Raw genomic sequence first — 6,903 nt, 5'->3', positions numbered from 1 at the left:
CTCACCTTTCTGACTTAGCAGTTCCCAATAGGTCGTTTCTGCAGTGTTCTGTCCTCGACACTCACCCTAGAGCCTCAATATATCTGCCTTTCCAATTATTTTTAAACTTTTAATTATCTCTATTAACTTTCTGTCTACTTAAAGTACCTGGAACTTATTCTATTTCCTTACTGGACCCTAGGTGATACACATATGCAAATTTGAACCCCACCTTCCAGGTGTGAATAAAAGTGAGAAGACCAAAGCCAGCTATCTAAGTATATTTAAAATTGTTTCCTCTTTTTTGAAAGGCAGGCGTTCCTGATGCAAGCAGTTATCAACATCGCTTCATGGTATTTTCCTGTCATTAATTTTATTCAGATAATATTGGTCTAAACACACTTGTGAAGTATGTATTGGTTCTGTTGGGCAAATAACCCAGAAAAAGCAATTGCATATTCAATAGGTATCTAGATATTCCAAATCTCTTGTTCCCCAAAATGTCCATGAGTTTAACAATGATGCTTTTAAAAAATATGTTTCTATTGATTTTTAGAGAGAGAGGAAGGGAGATGGAGAGATAGAAACACTGATGAGAGAGAAACATCATCGATCAGCTGCCTCTTGCTCATCACCTCCAGGGGATTGAGCCCACAGCCTGGGTGGGCATGTGCCCTGATCAGGAATCAAACCGGTGACCTCTGGGTTCATGGACACTCAATCGCTGAGATACACCAGTGGGGCGATACCTTTCTTGTAATTAAAATGAATAGTTGTCACTTTAATTTTACATTTTCTTAATATGCCTTTTGTAATGGCAATCATTAGAAGCATGAAGGTGAATTCTATAAGGAAATGAACCGATGAACATGTCTGTCAAGATTTTGAGCAGATTTGGAAAAATATTGCTCTGTGTTCTCTGAGATCATGCTTTCTAAAGGAATAAAACAATCCTTTGTAATCATCTTCTCTCTCCCTCTCTTTCTTTCTCTCTCTCTCTCTCTCTCTCTCTCTCTCTCTCTCTCTCTCTCTCTCTCTCTCTCTCTCTCTCTCTCTAACACTTGTTAGATCTGTGGAGCCCAGGGACTTTTTGCCTTTAAGCCCGCCCACATGCCCAACCCCCGTTAGGGAGCCAAAGCTCTTCAGACCAGTTATTTCTGAGGAGGCTTCACTGCTCTCTGGTTTCAGCCTGGCTCCCGACTGTCTCCCTTTATGTTTGTGTCATCTTCTGTGCCCTTTGGACTTGTATCAAGTCCTGTTCTGCTTCTCCTAAAAGAACTCGTTCCACTGGCTTTTCTTCCTTGAGACTTTTTTTTTTTTTCTTTCTAGTTTTGAGCCCTTAGGACTTAAATTCATTTGAGTCTCAATTATGATAAACACCTTTTAGTTCTCATGGGGAGGAGAATTCAGAAAGCAAGAGATTTACACTGAGTCCCCATTACTTTCTGACATAATTTTAAATATTGGACAGAATAAACTAGATCAAATTTTCTAGTGGCCTGTGGATACAAGCTTATTTATTTACTTGCACATATATAAATAAACCCTACTTTCATAATTTCATCTGTACTTTCTTTATAGGCCAATTCTAACCTTAATATAATAGTTCCTGATTTTCAGACTTACCTCAAATTTCCCCATCCCATCTGAAATGCTACCACAAGTTTTGTTCTGAAAATACTTTGTTCTTTGTTCTGAATACATATGCCACTTCCCTTCTTCAAGAACCTATAATTGCTCCTTGTCCAGTAAATAAATTTGAAATAGCTATCATAAGATACTCCATCAAGTAATTTAACTTTGCTTGAGAAGGTCAGAGGAAACCTGGGCCAGATCTGAAAGCAGTGAACACAGGGAAAGTTAATTTAATTTCTTAAAATCTCCAGTGGCATATTTAGTTCTGATTCAGATTTCCTATGATTCCAGTTCACATCTTAAAATCTAACAAAATTCTTCAAACCAAAAGGACATGCTAGGTATATTTTTAAAAAATGATATTTCATAAGGAATTATTATTCCTAAAATATTTGCAAGGGGAAAACGATTTTTCATCCTATCTTTGGTCACATGCCTGAGGGCTTTCACAGAGGGAGAGCTCTCAGGAGAGGGGGTGTGAGAAGTAGGAGAGGACAGGCCAAGGAGCTAAACGGGAGTCTAGCTGCAGCTGGACCACCTTCAGCCTGCTCCTTGGTGACTCGGGAGCATGAACTGAATCACAGAGGCAAGAAGTCTGGCTGCTGTTAGGGTGGGCAGGAGGGAGTAGGATATGGCTTCCATAAGACACAGGAAAATTTTTAAAAATATATTTCCTTATTGATTTCAGAAAGGAAGGGAGAGGAATAGAGAGATAGAAACATCAATGATGAGAGAGAATCATTGATCGGCTGCCTCCTGCATACCCTCCACTGGGGATCAAGCCCACAACCCAGGCATGTGCCCTTGGCCACCAGAATGGAACCTGGGACCCTTTAGTCCACATGCTGAAGCTCTATCTACTGAGCCAAACCAGCTAGGGCAGGACACAGGAACATTTTAAGGAGAAGGGGACGCAGTGAAGCACACAGCCAACACTCAGCACTTCATGGGGTTGGGTGCAGCTGCGTGTAGCAGCTGGTAAAGGGGATCTGGATAGAAAACTAGCAGGATCTTTAAACCTTATTCCTTATGTTTTAAGGCAAGCATGTCAAACTCACAGCCCGCAGGCTGCATGCAGCCCACAACAAATATTTTTGTGGTCCAGCCAATATAACGGTATGTAAGAAATGTTTTAATAGAAATTTTGTAACTTAATTTGTACAATATCCCGTTATACATAATTTTTTAAATAACTAACTACAACGTTTGCTAATGACTTATTACTGTAATTGTGTTGCTTTCATTTCCCTTACATACAGGTGCAGCATTTCTTTCTACTAATACCAGCAGCAAATATTTTAGCAGCCGATTCCCACCTCATTAGTCTCATACTGACTTGTTTGATGTGCACAACAGGAAATACTTCGCTTTAAAAGAACAAGAAAAATAGGTTTATTCTGCATTATGCTTATTAATTTGTACATTATTCAGTGTCTGGTAAATTTATGTTCAAGAAAAAAATATTAATTTTTATTAAAATGTTCTATTATTTTATGTTAATGATTACTCATTTATTTCAGCCTTTGTACCCAGCATGTCTCTATCAAAATGAACCTATGTTCCTATGAAAATTGAAACTTTTGTTTTTTTGCAGCCCATGTGATCTTAAACCTTGTTTATTTGGCCTGTGTTAGCCTTTGTGTTTGACATGCTTGTTTTAGGGATTTTGAGATCTAACAACAACAAAAAACTTGTGGAAATATCTAGTATACTCTTATGTATCAGTAACTTAATTGGTTTTGTTGATATTAGATGAGTAATTTAGAGAATAAAAACATTATACACTATACAGCAGGTTCTTGAATTATGTTTTGTTCAATGTCATTTCATTATAACATTGATGAGATGATACAGGAACCAAGTTTCTTACCAATTTTTGTATAGAATCAACTTGCCATCAAAACAAAATTAATATTACACTCTCCTTTGGGCCAGGACATGTTAAACATTTCACACAGCAGGTGCATTTTTCAGGAATGCAGAGCCATAAACAATTAGTTGCTACACCTCTTGTGACATAATGTGACTTTTACAAGTTGTGCTGCTACTTGTTAAAAATTAAATGCTTACCACTACATATTGCACCCATGATTTACCTAATAAGTTAAAACTTTTTTTTTTGTACAGGTGGTGGCTCTATTCATGATAACATGAAACCCTGACATAATTACTGCAATTGCATTATATTTTTAATAATACCTATTGTGAGATGGAGCAACGGAAATATTAATCATAATGGTAATCCAGTAGTTGGATGGGGTGCGGTGTCCATCTCTAGGCCAATCACCTATGTTTGCTCTTGTGGAGATTTTTCTTTGTTTGTTTGTCTTGCCAATCCTCACCTAAGGATATTTTCCCATTGATTTTTAGAGACAGTGGAAGGGAGAGGGAGAGACACACAGAGAGAAACATTGATGTGAGAGACACATCAATTGGTTGCCTCCCATACGCACCCTGGCGGGACTGAGCCTGCAGCTGAGATACATGCCCTTGACCAGGGTCAAACCCTGGGACCCTTCAGTTTGTGGGCTGACACTCTAACCACAGAGTCAAACTGGCTAGACCAGTGGTCAGCAAACTCATTAGTCAACAGAACCAAATATCAACAGTACAACGATTGAAATTTCTTTTGAGAGCCAAATTTTTAAAACTTAAACTACATAGGAAGGTACATTGTTATTAATTAATTAGGGTACTCCTAATTTTGTGGAAGAGCCATACTCAAGGGGCCAAAGAGCCTCATGTGGTTCACAAGCCACAGTTTGCCGACCAGGGGGCTAGACTATTGTGGAGATATTTTTAAGGGGTACAAACAGCTCAATGCACTCATGTAACACAAAGTGCACCAATCAGGAAAATGCTGATAAAGTGGGCATTTGTCTTACCATTGGCACATAAGCTCTGTAGATGGCTTTTGATTAAAAAAAGTTTTAATACATTTGCATTTACTTTCCGTATAGCTTATGTAAACTACAACTATTTTTTAATTTTCAAAAATGAATAAAATCTATATTTCCCATTCAATCCATTTTTATAAAAACTGAAAATTAGTATTTATTGAATAATAGCCCTGTGCATTTTACATACTTTCATTTAGTCTCACAATCCTGTGAAACAGGTGCCTTTTAAAAAATTGATAGAATTCACCACTTAAAAGCCTCTAATTGAGTAGTTTATAGTGTATTCACAAGATTATAAAACCATCAATACTATCTAATTCCAGAACATTTCCAGCACCCCAAAAAGAAACCCTATATTCATTAGCAGTCAATCTCCATTCCTCCTCTTGCTAGCTCTTACAAAATGATTCATCTACCTTCTCCCTCTGAAGATCTGTCTATTCTGGCCATTTCATATAAATGGAATGGGTTAACTTCTTTCATTTAGTGTAATGTTTTCATCCATGTTGTAGTATTTATCAGTATTTCATTCCACTCATCAGCTGATGGACAGATGGCTTGTTTTAACTTTCTGGCTAATTTGAAAATGCTACTATGAACATTCATGTACACATTTTGTGTGGACACATGTTTTCATTTCTCTTGGGTCTCTATCTAGAAGTAAAATTGATGGGTCTATGCTAACTATGCTTTACAATGGACTGTACCATTTTACATTCCCATCAGCAATGTATAAGGGTTCCTTTTTTCTCCATACCCTTGCCAACACATTATTATTATTGTTTTTTTTGTTCGTTTTTTTGTTTTGTTTTGTTTTGTTTTTTTACCATAGCCATCTTAGTAGGTATGAAGGGATATTTTATTGTGGTTTTGATTTTCATTTCCTTAATGAATAATGATGTTCAGTATCTTTTCATGTGTTTGTTGGCTATTTGTATATCTTCTTTGGAGAAATTCTATTCAAATTCTTTGCCCATGTTTATTGTTGTATTAAGAGTTTTTTATAACCAAAACCAGTTTGGCTCAATGGTTAGAGTGTCAGCCTGTGGACTGAAGGGTCCCAGGTTTGATTCCAGTCAAAGCATGTATCTTAGTTGGGGGCACATCCCTGGTGGGGAATGTGCAGGAGGCACCTGATTGATGTTTCTCTCTTATCAATGTTTCTAACTCTCTATCTCTTCCTCTGTAAAAAATCAATAATATATATATATATATATATATATATATATATATATATATATTGTTTTTGTTTTTAACTACTCAACTCTTATCAGATACAATATTTACAGATTTGCAAATATTCTCTTCCATTTTATGGTTCTTTCTTAATAGTGTCCTTTAATGAACAAAGGTTTTTAATTTTGCTGAAGTCCAATTGGTCTACTTTTTTCTTTTGCTGTTTGTGCTTTTGGTGTCATATCTAAGAAGCTATTGACAAATCCAAAGTCATAAAGATTTGGCCTATATTTTCTTGTAAGAATTTTATAGTTTTAGTTATTACATTTATGTATTTGATCCACTTAAAGTTAATTTTGTGTATGATATGTAGCAAGGGTCCAACTGCATTCTTTTGCATCTGGACATCCAGGTATCCCAGGACCTTTGTTGAAAAGATTATCCTTTCACTCATTGAATTGTGTTGCACCCTCCCTCCTATATTAATCATTTTCATCATCTTTTTTATTTTTTTCTTTAATGATTAAGGCATTACATATGTGTCTTTATCTCTCCCCCCCATCACCCCTCTCCACGCCCCCACTCATGCCCTCACCCCCCTGGTGTCTGTGTCCATTGGTTAGGCTTATATGCATGCATACAAGTCCTTTGGTTGATCTCTCCCCCTTACCCCACTCTCCCCTACCTTCCCTTTGAGGTTTGATCAATTCAGCAGTTTATGTTGTTCATTACATTCCACAAATGAGCAAGATCATGTGATATTTATATTTCTCTGACTGCCTTATTTCACTTAGCATAATGCTCTCCAGTTCCATCCATGCTGTTGCAAATGATAAGAAGTCCTTCTCTTTTACTGCAGCCTAGTATTTTACTGCATACATGTGCCACAGTTTTTTAATCCACTTCATCTTCTTTTTAAACAGTTTCCTGAAATCTCTCATATTATATCACTCCTCTAATTTTTTTATTTTGACATTTCTGAAGTGTTATTTCTTGCACAATACAACTCTTATACCAAGTTAGGAAATATCACCTTACTCACATCCCCTTATAACAACTAATTTTCCCTTCAGATTTGTATCAGTTTGTCAAAGAGTTCAAGGCAAACTTCATGAAAATAATATAATAGTATGAATAATTTTTTTCCAAATCCTCATTTTGTGGAGCATTTACATATTATTTAAAGTATATATGTGTGGAGGGGAAATGGCCA

The sequence above is a fragment of the Pipistrellus hanaki genome, assembly GCF_964339955.1.
Source record: "Pipistrellus hanaki genome assembly, chromosome: 10".
Taxonomy (NCBI): domain Eukaryota; kingdom Metazoa; phylum Chordata; class Mammalia; order Chiroptera; family Vespertilionidae; genus Pipistrellus; species Pipistrellus hanaki.
Note: the sequence above shows the minus strand (reverse complement) of the source record.